Source organism: Centruroides vittatus, unplaced genomic scaffold, assembly GCF_030686945.1.
Source record: "Centruroides vittatus isolate TY-2023 unplaced genomic scaffold, ASM3068694v2 contig_880, whole genome shotgun sequence".
Taxonomy (NCBI): Eukaryota; Metazoa; Arthropoda; class Arachnida; order Scorpiones; family Buthidae; genus Centruroides; species Centruroides vittatus.
Window position 1 is genome coordinate 2,832,408 of NW_027122572.1, and position 14,363 is coordinate 2,846,770.

Sequence of the window (14,363 nt, forward strand, 5' to 3'; positions counted from 1 at the left end):
ACATGTTTATTGGGCAGCATTGGAACTTGTCTTGGGCCTCGGGTTGGACACCCCTGATTTAGGGATATAATTTTCTATAAAATAAAATTACGTTTATCCTTTAATTAATTGAGATAGTATAGCAAATATTTTAAAATAAGTAGACTTTCTTCGTTGACGTACGGTATTTTATTGAACGCTACAAAATGTATTTTCTTATGCGTCTGATAATGACATTAAACCTAATACATTAATTCCTTTAATGCATTTAAATTTAAACATTTATTTATTTCAAAACAATAAAGAAAAAAAGCGAATTAAGGGATTAGTAGATGATAAATACTGTAAAATTAAGCGATAAAGTCTCCGTTCAATTTGTAAAACAGAATATAATTTAATACAGTTTATTTTTTAGTGATTCTATTCGGAGGTAACGTTTAAACTATAAAGGAATGTAAACTCATTTATAAACTGCGCGAATTCAAAATAGAAAGCTTTACAGCTGCTTTTGAGTAGAGCAATTTATTATATTGTTGATCGACAAAACCTTTTTATTTAGGATAAACAAAAATAAACCAATAAAAATGTAGATGAATAAAAAGAAAGATTTACAACGTATTATATTTAATAAAACTATCCTCAATCTAGCGAAGAAAATACGTCTTATTAAATTTTCCAATGCCATGTTATGTAATAATAGCAGCCTTTTTTAAATCTTTCTTACAGTATTTTATGAATGCTTCTTCATTATAGACTACTAAAAGAAATTAATAGTTTAATTTTTTTAATAATATGTATAATGTACCGTACAATAAATGCGAGTCAATTAAATTTTCTGTTATTTAATAATGAATTGGGAAATAAATTGAAAATTAATTAATTCATGAGCTTGAAAAGTTTTACTAAGTAAAATGTATCAGATTCATCAATCAATTAAATTTTTTGTTTATCTTGTAATAATTAATGAAGAAAAGAATATTAAACTACTAAAAATTAAATTTTAAAAAATTTTTAATATGACAAAATTCATTTTTTCTTTAAATATTACTGGAATAAATTCTAAATTAACACAAATATAAAGAAAGATGTTTGCTCATAATGAAGAGAATGAATGATTTTATCTTTACTTTTACAAAGTTTACTAATTTACGTGTTTTATTTAAAATATAAAATAGAAATATATATAAGCTATTTTCTTCGTATATAAAAGTTTAATAGTTTAATATATGAAGGTGTAAAATAGAGAAGAAAATCAAGATTTACAATCTGCAGAAATTCTTAAAAGTAAATAAATTACGTTTGTTATAAAATACTACTTTATAACAGGGGTGGGCAAGCAAGAGTTCAGTGGGAGCCGAAATGTAAGTTTTGCAAAATGCATGGGAGCCGCAGTTCTGTACCGTCGTGGCAGATAGTACGGTAAGGCGCGCGATTTTATTATATAATATAAATATAATATAAAACAAATATTGAATTTTTTAAATAAACATATTTCCACAAAATTATAAATATAAAATTGTAAAAATAATAATTAAAAACAGAAATTAACACTTTCAGCAAGAGCCGCATGTAACTCAAGAAGAGTCGCATTTGCCCATGCCTGCTTTATAAAAAATAAAATTACACCGAATCTGATAAAGATTGACGACTTCGTTTTTATTAATTTCTCACCTCTTACAGACATACCCAAGAATCCAAGTAATAAGGCACTACTACTAATTCTATAAAATGATTTTAACATGATGATTTATAATTTTAATACATTTAATCTAAACTTCAATTCTAATCATTTAAAAATATTTCTTTCCGCAATAAAAACCTGTAATTTCTTATATAAGAAGTCGTCTTGAGATCTTCAAATCACCTTTGTTGGTAAGGTTACATTTAAAGAGTAAATAAATGAAAATCACTGACATTAGACGCAATTTCTTTTACGGAAAAAGGTGAAAACACCGTTTTGAGAGCTTTTATTTCGGAAACTTTCAGTGCTTATTTGATTATTGTAGTAATTGGTTTCCGGCCACTGATACTTTCGTTATAAAGCTATTCAGTAATTTACTACACATTTAATCTATTAACTTACGACATTGCCTCAGTTTTCTTTCTTTATCTGTTCTTCCCTGTGTGACTCAAAGTGTAATTTATTTATGCACACTCAATTATCAGAACGTTTCGCGCTGTTCTTCCTTTTACCACAGTATTGAAAACACGAATGACATTGAAAATCTCTTATACTTAGATCATTTACTGTTTAAAATATTCTGTTAAAAAGCTAGGCCCTATTTTACTTCTTTTACAGGGTTGTATTTTTTATCGATTTCAGAGAGTGGTAATCTTATGTCTGATGAAGACTTTACTCACGTATAATAAATTAAAATAAATACAATGTAATTAAAACACATATTTTATCATCTAAGCATTTTAAAAGTTAGAAAAATAAAATAATGTATACCGGTATATTACTTTATATCTTATTTTTCGTAATGTATTTTCATTAATTTAGAAAAATAATAAAAAATTCCTGAAAATTTAAATTAAAATAGTAAATTAGGAGGAGGATGCTTGCTGCAGACAAATCAATTTTTTTTATATATAAAATTTACTTTTATATTTTATATTTCATGCGAAAAATGAAAAGAATTTTTATTTTTATACTGTTATAATTTAAAAATGGATACATTCTAATGACACAATTCACGCATTGATAAATTCTCTAGAATTTACAAAAGAAAAAATAACAAATTTTGCTAGTATCAACCCTTATCGCCTGGATAGAATGTTAAAAAAGAAGAAAAAATGATTTCTAATAAATTAATATAATTTTAGATAAGACAGGATGATATTAAACATAATTTAGAGACGTTTTTATTACTGTTTTTTCATCGAGCACTATCTCTTGAAGAAATGTTTTCATCACTTTGATAGCAGTTATCATTAACAAATTATCTTTCGTGTCGAAAATCTAGGAACAACTTTTGATAAAGAAAATAATTTATTAGTTTTTTTTTATTAAAAACGACAAGCCAGTAGCAATGGTGTGACGATTAAATTAGTAAGTTAATTTAATTTATTAAATAATTATCTACTCTAAAGTTGAAAATAAAAATTTTTATCTAAAATTTCAGAAGTTTAAAGATTTTGTTCTATATAAATAAATTAAATTAAACAGAAAATAAATAAAAACTTGTTTTTGTATTCCTTGTCAAAATGCCATTTATTTAGGATTATTCATATCATTACAGTACACATCTGCAATTTGTTTTCATGTATTGAGATTCACGTAAATTAACGAAAATGTTTCTGTCAACATAAACTGGGAGTCTAGCCTTAACTATTTTTAGTCATACCAAAGTTTGAGTATCCAATCGAAGTCAGTTAGTAATGTAGTTAAGACTAGAACAAACGATTATGTGCCATGCTCGAGATATTTTATTTGATATTAAAACCAGAGATCCTATCTAAAGAGGAAATGAAATAAGTCTTCTCACAAACAAATTTCTAATGAAAATTTTTCTGTAAATGAACGTTGAATGCAATTAATACAGTTTAAATCAATGAGTTGGTCTAAATTACAATTAACGGATAGAATATAAAGAATATTTTCTAAACATTACGTTTTGAAATAAAATTATTTAAATTGATGTTATTTAATGATTATGTTACTGTAAAAATGAATTAAGATTAAATTTGTTTCATGAATTTTAACGAATTAAGTAGTTACATTTTTAAAAATGAAATCGTTAGCTATTTACGTCTTTTATGACTTTTTTCCAATTAGAATAGCACTAAATTTTCATTAAACCAAAAAAATTTGTTTAAAGTTACATTAATTATAACCTATTTTCATTCTAACTTCCGCTACTTTGTTTTTTAATATACAACCTACATACCATTTACACAAACAAACAAGTAAATATAAATATCAATATATATATTTATATATATCCTATTGCCCACACTCTTTTTTGTATAATATATATATATATTATACAAAAAAGGGTGTGGGCAATAGGATCTACCAAATGGCATTGACAATTTTTAATAAATTGACTCCTGAACTCTTTCAATTGTTTAATTCTTATGAATACGTTTCAGTTACATTTTACTTGTCTAGCATAATCAAACGAATGAGAGCGTGTTACACACAAAAAGTTACAGCTTTTAGAGTAATTCGCATATCTAGTTTAAACATATAAATACTTTAAGAAAAATAATAAAAGGAATTTTTGGACTGTTTTTGAGAGTGTCCATGAAGTGCTTACGATATCTGCATATATTCCTGTATCCTTTTCATTGGCATGAATGATATAATAAGATGTTTTAATGTAGGTTGATATCATGTGTGTTGGATATGTTTTCAAGCTTTTATTTAGGCCTGTATTTTTACTCGTTGGTCATATAGGAAACCCTCGTTAGTTCGTAACTGTACTTTTGTCCGGGCGGAGATATAGAGATTTACATGTTAAAGAGTTCGGTTAGTTCGAAATACGGCTACTTCGAAATTGAAAGTAAAAATTCTGTTCGAACTGTGATATGCATATGTCAACTCGTTCGTTTAGATCGAAGTGCCTCCTTGCTATAAGAGAACAATAGACCAAGAACAACTCTAATCTGGTCAATATGGCTTTTCTTTTACAGTGACACATTTTCGAGTGTCACTTTAACCGTGGACTACTTTTTTTCCCTCTCATCTCATAAAATACGGCTGGTTTTCGAGATTGAAAGATTGGACTACGAGTAGCAGATTGAGATATTAGTAGAGCTCTAGGCTACTATTTTTTGGGCCACTTTAAAAATAATTTGGGCTACATTTACTTTACGTGTAGGCAAACCAGCAGGTAACCGGTAAGAATCTTACTGGTTGCCAGATAGGTGGCTATCTGGCAACCTGTGAGGAGTTACCAGATACGTGTCACGTAAACACCAAATACGTGCTGTTTACTTGCAGTTTATTTAAATTATTATTATTATTATTAATTATTAATTAACGAAAATAGCGCTCTCTGTACGTGGCCGTATTCTGTTTGCTTAATAAATTACATCAGTTACGAATGTCACGTAACTAATGTAACTGTTTCGTCCCTCGAATTTCGAACTAACCAGGATTTTCTGTACCGGTTTTTGAATTTATATTTTGAAATTTTAAATGCATGATTGTTTTACAAATAATGCCATTAATTCTAAGAAAAAAAGAAAAACCTATTTAATGATTTGTTATGAATTTGTTAATATATACTTATAATAATCTTATAATAAGATTATAAATATAAAGTTATAATCTTATAATAATAAATTGAAATTCATTTTATACTTCTTAATATATTATTCCGAATTACTCCTTATTTTTATTTTTATTTTTAGTTATGTCTTATTTCAATAATAACAAATTTTACAGAAAATATGTGTATTTTTAGTTTATTAACCGGAAACACGAAAATTTATTTTTTTACCTATTGAAAATAATATTTAGAAATGTGTTGTTTGTGTCGTTCTATCTGCAGAAATAACATAAATCATACATTACAATGACGTAGCAGGAAAGAAATATCTCTGAAAGTCTTTGTTAGTGTTAAAAGTAACATCAATCTTTCTTCGTGATGAAGAAAAGTATTAATAATCGTCTATAGGTAACTATAATAATAATAAGCAATCGCAACACTATGTTTAAACGATTATCAAGTGCAAAGACTGAACATTTTGCAAATCACAAACAGTTGTCAATTTATTAATTTGGCAAAATTAAACAAGCCGTGTTCAAGTATCTAAATAAGTTTTACTCGTTACAGGCATTAAATTTTATTTTACAATCTCTATTTTGCTCCATAGATTTGGAATGTAAACTCTAACTACAGTTGGTACGGCAAATATTTTGAACTTAAAAAAAAAATTAAGATAAAAATTTAAAAAACGTCTGAAAATAATAGTTTTGAAGAAATAAAAAATATTATATGATTTTATGAATTGATTTTCTTAACTTAATTTTTCATAAATGTAGCATTTAGTAGAAATTTAAAAGTGCAAAGTATAATTAAGACAAGCATTTTTCTACGAAAATATTTTCTCATTTAGTCATATCATTATAATATTTAATTAATACATAATTAAAGTAAAGGAATAATATTAACGCTTATTGTTTCACTTAAAAAATAATAATCTAGCATTTGTGAAGCTTTTTGGAAATTTCTAAAAGTTTCACCTTCAGCAACTGTTCTTTCAACCTTAAATATTTATTGCTCAATTTCTGTTTTTGACATTGGATAGAATCTAAATACTCTATCTATAAAAAAAATTTAATTTACTTCTCTGGAAGGTTTGCACATAAAGAATAGTTAAGCTGTTTCTTAAAAAGAGTGTAATTACAATTGTCAATCAAACTGAGAAGTTAATCTCATCACAATTTTTTTTTAGAAAAGGCAACGTTACAATGACCAAAACTACTCGAAATTAGATGAATTATCTTCATCCAACGTTGAATGTTCGAAATAACTATATAAAAAAACAAAATTCCAGCAACGAGTTGCGTAACTTCTCCGGCAACAACATTCAGAATTGTGAGGGCGTCATCTGTTATAAGTTTTATTTAAAAACTTTTATATTGTTAATTATTATAAAATAGCAATAAGCTTAATATTGAGGTTAGACAGTGAGTTTTATGAAAAACAAACAAATAAAAAAAAAAGTAAATGCTAATAACGAGTAGAAAATTTATTAAGTTCGACCCCATTCCAGATACGACGCAGGAACCGTCTCTATCACTCCACCTCTTGACACCTAACTACTAAAATTTAATAGCATTAATCTTCCTAATATACAAATCTTCCTGCAAAATTTCAGAAATTTTCGACAAAAGGCGCAGCAGTTGTTAAGCTCCAAATTGGGTAAGCAAAATCGTGCTCTCCATATAAACTAATATCCATACATACAGAAAAAACACCGAATTTATTTGCATTTCTCAACGTTTCGAGATCCCCTGAGTCTAAAAATGTAAACATCTTGGGGGTCATTATTTAAACGATTGAATCGACATACTTTCCCTCTGTTAAATACAACAGTCTAGAAAGTAATAATGTATATGTAAACCTGAAATATATATTTTTTAATTTTTATTTTTAAACAATTGGGTAAACGATACTTTCCAAGTGCTGTTTTTTTTATAAAAGTTACTTTTGTTTATATAATTTATATAGTGTTTTATATATAATCCTTTTTACGTAGATTGTGTAATTAAGCTATTTAAAAAAATAGATTTTATTTTTTAAATTTAATTCTTTCCGGACTTTTATTAGAAGCAGAAATAAATTTTTACGTTCGAACTTGAATAAAATTTTAAATATAAATTTCAATGCATTAAGTAGTAAAAAAATTCAAATTGTGAGTTTAATTATTAAAATTAGAGAATTTATGCGTTAATAAAAAGCACGAAGATGAAAAAACTTTTAAATCCTCTTTAAAATGAATTTATTTGCATTTAATTTAGATTTTTATTCCTTTTTTACTTAATGTGTGTCTTAATTTTTTTATTTCTTTTCACAGGAAGATTAAATGCATTAAGTGTGTTTACTCGTTTATTTTTATTGCTTAACTAAACGGAAATTAATCACTTTTTTTATTTATTTTTACAAAATGCAAATTCTATATTCTTATACTATTTAATATTAAATATTATATATAATATTACATTAATATTAAGCTACAAACCGTATTGAGAACTGTCGAACAGATTATAATTATTTTGTTTTATTCTTTTATAGCTACTTTTTTGGCTATTCCGGTGGACTTATCGCGCCACAATTTTTGAGGAAATTTTACTTGGATTTTTCTTTTCTATTTTTTATAAAAGAAAATATCGAGTAAAAATTCCTCAAAAATCATGATGCCATGAAATCATGAAGAGTAAAACAATGCGAGAAAAAAGGACAAGAAGCTTTATGAGTAAAATTTATAATTATTTGTTAACAAATCTTACAATTAGTTTCTTTAAAATATTAAAACATTAAAGTAGAAAAACTTTTTTTTATTAAAATAACGTTTAAACTTGGGAAGTCTTTATCAAACTGGGGATAAAAATAAAGAATTCTTCTTAATGAATGTTAAAAACTCAAAAGAATTTTACATTTTTTCAGTTAACTTAATATTGTTTCTCTTAATTTATATTTTGAAGCTTTTTCAAAATCTATAAAGGTTTAAATATAAATCTTTCTCAAATAACAAAGGTGTTCTGTAACGCCTTTGTTATTTGAGGAAGGTGATGATAAAGGTAATCCATTATTTCTTGTGAATGAATTACACATTTCACCCAGAAGAAATAATAGATAAGCCCACCGAAATAATAAAATTTTATGTTAAAAATATACGATCTCAAAAAGGAATAGAATGACTTTACCGATTGCTTTGATATGGAGTCCTTTTTGAAGCAGAATGATTTAACGTTACTATTATTTATTAATAGTTCTTTATAAGTATAAGTTGCCACTTTACATATTATATGAAGTTTTAATTGCTGATAACAAAAAAAAAAAAAAAAAAAAAAAACAATTTTAAGAAATTTTCAAAGAAGCAATAAATCATAAATGAATATTTTATTTTACTTTCTATCAAAATGTAATAAATATTCGGATTAAGAGAAAAGAACGAAGTTAAATAAAAAAGAAAATGTTAAAAAATATAGTCGTTTTCGGAGTAAATTCGAAAATAAAATGTCTAAAAGACATTATAAGCTTTTAATGGAAGTTCATTTGAAATATAACAGTCTTAATGGAATCGAAGTGTGGGAATAGACTTAAAGCTTACTTTCAAGTTACTGGGTTTTTTTTCTAGGAAAAGGAAACTGAACACCGCAGTGTAGAAAAGTAAAACTGTGTGAAAAAAGGGTTTAAAGCTGATATAAATTGACAGCAATCGGAAATTCAATTGACACGTAGCGCACCACCGGCTTAGAACCGACAATCGACCCATAGACTTTACATGGTGAACTTTCAACTCGAATATCTCGGTCCATAGATCGAAATTCAAAATTCTGACTTTGTCATGATATTGGCCTTGCCGAGTCGTACTGTTAGTATTTGCAAAAAATAATGTTTAATGATCGTACGGTTACTTTTAACGTCGATTAGAGACAAAACACTTTCTGACTTATGCAGAGTTTCGCTTCGTCAGTTCTAAAATAATAAATTTTAATGAGTTATGCAAAATAAGATATTAATTCTGGCAATCTTTCCGTGGAGACAAAATTAACTGGAATCATGTTATGTACTATACAGTACATAATCAGTCACCTGAGAAATTTAAGAAGGAAAACTGTAAACAATTTGTCATTATGCCTGATTTTTCCTAAAGCAAATGTTAAAAATTCTCTTTAATAAATCTAAATCTGGTAGTCGGTGACGAGTTCACGGCTGACCAACCGGCTGTCCAGTAGAGTTTTCCAGGTTTTCTCACGTGTTAATACTAAAATAGAGATCAGTATCTCATAAAAAGTCCTCTCGGGAGGCATCCCCTCCTTGCAGATCGTCCAAGTGTCGCTTTACTTGATTCTATCAATCCAGTTTATTCCAAATTAATAATTAATATATTTCAATATAGATTTTATTGAGCGTTTTTCAATCACAAATAACTATAAACATTAGCGCTCTAGGTATTATAAAAAATACTAAACCTTCAAATAATTTTTTGTATATATTTCATTCTTTGTATAACTTTATGTATTATCTTATAAAAAATACCAATCATTATACAGTATTTTATATATTAAATAAATATAATTTTTCAAAATTAAATATAAATGAAATTATATTTAATTTAATTAAATATGATTATATAAAAGTATACGCGTAATTGAAATTTTTTTGTAATTTTATTTAAAATATTTTAAATTAATTTTATCATTTTTCTATTAAGATAAAATTTTTCTTTCATTTCTTCTAACAATTAATCCGTAAGATTAGATATTAGTTTAAATAAAAAATTAATACCATCCGAATACAAATAATAAATTAAATTTAAGTTTTATTATCTCGTGCAGTACCTATTAATATTTTCAGTATATTGGCCTTTACGAAAGGATTAGAATATTCTATAATTTTTATATTATTGATTTATATTTAAAAGGTTTAACTGAACTTTGTCTAAATCTGATACTAAATTTGAAAGAGCGAAAAATTTGTTATTTAAAGATTTATTGGTTGGATTTAAAAGAAAGAAAAACATTTTTCTGATATTTTATTATAAATCCTATTATCAAGAAACTTAATAAATGCATTAAAACTATTGATTAAATAATATACAAGATATATTTAGGAATACAGCGAGACTTTAGTTAGAAGATTTTTATTGAAATGTAATCAACATTTAATGATTAGAAATTTATAAAATATGTAATTGTTTTAGAAATTACACTAATTTTATATTCTGTAAATCAAAATTTAGACAAATTTCGATTCAGAACTGTTTTATATTAATATTATTATTAATTGTCTACTTGGACTTTACTTATTAATAGGACTTTATACTGGTGTTTAAAGATTGGCACAGTAATGAGAGTAATGGCACAGTTATTTGTTTTGTTGTTACTTTTTAGTGTTTGGTAGTAATACTGCTGATGAGGGGCATGCTAGCCCGAAACACGTATAATATGTGTCAGAAATTATTACTACAGGTGATATAATAAAGAAATTTTGTTCTTTCCTGAACTAACTCTCATTACTGTGCCAACCTTTAAGCCCCGGTATAAAGTCCTATTAATAAGTAAAGTCCAAGTAGACAATTAACAATAATATTAGAATTTAAGGAAAGTAACGCTTTTACAATTGTTTTATATTAACTTTATGCCCCTTAACTTATTAATAAGATTAATTGAATAAGACAACGCAACACATAGACGATCTGCTAAGGACGTATTCCTTCCGGGACGATTTTATATGTGAGAATGGCTCTTATTTAGGTGTTAGACGTGAAGGAAACCCAAAATATTTCACTTGGCAGTCTATTGGTGAGGTACAAACCCACGATTAACTAACTACCAGTATCCTGTGGTTTTATCACTTGTCCACTGGTGGACAATGTATTAACAAAGTATATTTATTGTCATTTATGGCTTCAGTGTTATTCTTTTTAATAAGTTATTTACACTTATTTTATTCTATTTATTAGTACAAAATAAAATATGCCTTTACGTACAGACAAATATTAAAGTACGTTATAAATGAATAATTTATAACATTATTATTTCCGAAACATAATAGAAAACAACCCGTTTTAGTATAGGTCATTGTCAGGTTTTAGAATACAATATAAATGTTCCAAAATGAAACGTACCCTTTTTCAAATTTAAACCATTTTAAATTAAAAAAATAATTTAAAACAAACCAAAAGGACTGTGTATATTAAAATAACGACAAAATAATCGAAGTAATTTAAATTTAATTTGCTACAGCTGAATCTTGTTTGTTTTTCTCACTGCAAATCATTTACTTATATCAATGCGTATTGTTGCAATAAATTAAATTTAATTGTATATTTATATTTATGATAATTTACCTGCAATTTTATTTCCAAGACCTTAAAATTGATCTTTTGAAGAAAATTAAGTTACTAGAAATTTGGAACACGTTTGAAAATTAACTTGAGGCGAAATTCGGTTAGATCGATATTGGGAAGTTGCAGAGAAAGAAGGAAAGTTTCGAATACATTGATAAATTATCTTTACAGTAATGACTTTGATAATATAAACGTGCTTAATTAAATGGGTTTCATCAACTGTCCGAATGATTTAATGCTTGTGGTTGACAAACGTAAATTATGGCTTTTCAAACAATTTTTAAATATAGAAATTTATATAAACTTTATTTAACGATATAATTAAATAATACTTAAGGAAAATAAATTACTTTTTTTGATAATTTAGATACTGTATATAATCATTTCGACTAATAGTTTCAATATTATATTGGAGTATTAGTTATTACAATTTTATGTTTCAATTCTCGGTATAAAATGTTTAATTTAAAAAAAATTGCTTTACTTTCTAGCAATTTTTTCAAATTAAACATACAATACTTACAGCTTCTAAAGTAAATATAAAATAATACCATATTGACCATTGCTTATAGATTCTATAATATCATTTGTGTGTGTGTCTTTGATCATATCAGTTATAAAATTAATTAATTCAAGAGACATTTATACATATCAAATAGATTTTGAAATAACTTATTTAAATATCTATTGAGAAAAATTATGCTGGAATTGATAGATTATTTTTGTTTCATTTAAAGAAAATTATATAAGATAGTTTTACTTAATTCTAAGTATTAATGTATTAATGTTTATATAGAGTTGTGTTAAATATGTACGAGTATAATATGGTGATGAAGATATCGGTTATCATTAAGAGTAATGAAGAATGTTTAACAAACTTCAGGAATGTAGATGTTGAGAGTCGTTATAAAAAATAAATTTAGTTTTTTTTACAGGAAATCGATTTTTCGATACTCAAAAATATTCCTTTTTTTTGTTTGATAAATTTATTTTTCTTTTAATGTAATTTTGGTGGTTTCAAATTGTAAAAAATGACGAATAAATTATAAATACGTTAGAAATAAATGACAAAAATTTAATTATTAAAATTGTATAAAGCTTGATTTTAAGAATCGATTTGTTTTTAACTTTTTCTCTCGAGAATTTAAAGATAACCTGAAGTCTATCTCTCCAGAAAAATCAATGTATAACGTGTGTTATTCGAAAGTTTGTACAGGTACATTTAATGACCTACTAATATCACTGATTAGAAGTGACATAGTAAAATCCAAAAAACTAGTGAATTGTTCTGATGACATCTGCTTTTCTCAGAAGACTTAAGTTGCAAGACGAGCAATAAGCCCATAATTTAGGGTAATCGATGTGTGTAAAAAAATTTTAAGTTAAATGAGGAATGTTTAATCAAAATGTGAACCATACTTATATTTTAGTGACAATGATCGATTATTTGAACTATTTATCTTACTTTTTCTTTCATTCGTCGCTTCTAAACCCAATAAACAGTATTTGATTAATTAGTTTGATTCTCTATTACATTAAAAAAAAATACATGTCGGTGCTGAAATAGACTTGCAATTAAAAATTATGTACTTTTTATATAGAAATTAAAATTTTTTTATTATATTCTCGATAGAGCTAATATTTTTCGTTGTTTTTCTTCTCCTCCTTTCTATGAAAGGCATGACGCTCTGCCTTTTTCTCACACTCTAACGAAGTTATTCGTTGGATATCATCGTTTTTCACGCGATCTCTCCGTTTAATTTACACTATAAAGTATTGCTCTGAAGTTTAATCGATTATCAATGTTATAATTTTATATAATTCTGTTATATGCTTATAGGTGAACAGATATTGCATTCAATTATGTAAATTTTTAATAAATAAAGTAGAATAATTTCATCTATTGATAAATTATGTAAATATCTGTTTAGCTGTCTTTATATTTATAATAAAAAATAAAGAATTAAATATGTATTAATATTCATTTTATATAAAAAGGATTTACTTTTCAAAAAGGAATCGCATTTAATTGACTTAACAGTGACTTCGCAATAGTCGGAAATATGCATGATTAGCATTTTGTGAGATAAGCAGAGGGTCAGGGGTTTATCCTCACTGACCACTCACACTGCACGGGTTGGCAAAACCCGATCTCGTTGTCGTTTCGGATGGCTAGGAGGGCAAAAAAGTGAGTGGGGAGGTGCGTCGGCGACAGGCGTCTTGGATTGACAGGAGACAGGTTAACAAATAAAACATTTATTGAATAACTAGAATAACATACAAGGCGATTACAAACTATTCTACGACACTATGCGGTTATATGCAAGTAGATATAAAGCTCTACAAGTTCTAAACAAACAGGTGGCTATGAGCTAAGCCTATTGCCGTTGCGGGAGAAAGTTTATAAAGGGCCTAACAAAATACCTCTTGGTGTGAGATTGAACGATATAATTCGATGTATGGCGGTCGCCGACGATGTGGAAGAGTTGCTGTAGGTCTTCTCCGACGGGACTTCATTCCTGGCATGGAGATGGACACAAGTACAATAATAACTTCCTATGCGAGCGCGCGGTGGCGGGAACTTTTATACTGTTAGTGCGGGAAGCGGTCGGTTGTTGACGATGACTTGCGAATTCTTCACAGCTAAGTGTCAACTTTCCCACCTAACTGTTGATAGTTACAGGAGACCTCTGCTTCGTTTCTCCGCGAGGAGTTTTTTCTCTCGGTGATTGTTTACAATAATTTTTGAACAAAAAATGAAAGTTTTCTTTCATTTACACAAATTTTCCCGCTAAAATCCGCGGTCTCACAATTTTATTATTTTATAATTTCCAACAATGTGATGTGTA

At 26.7% G+C, this 14,363-nt stretch overlaps 1 long non-coding RNA gene across 1 annotated transcript in view; it reads left to right on the forward strand.

The window, feature by feature from the left end:
• Positions 1-4,502: 4,502 nt before the first annotated feature.
• The window catches only part of LOC136983322 (uncharacterized), a 28,548-nt gene continuing 18,687 nt past the window's right edge, over positions 4,503-14,363 (forward strand). Inside the window, exon 1 of the long non-coding RNA XR_010882026.1 lies at positions 4,503-4,593. This is a non-coding gene — a long non-coding RNA (uncharacterized lncRNA). The remainder of the gene's footprint in view (positions 4,594-14,363) is intronic.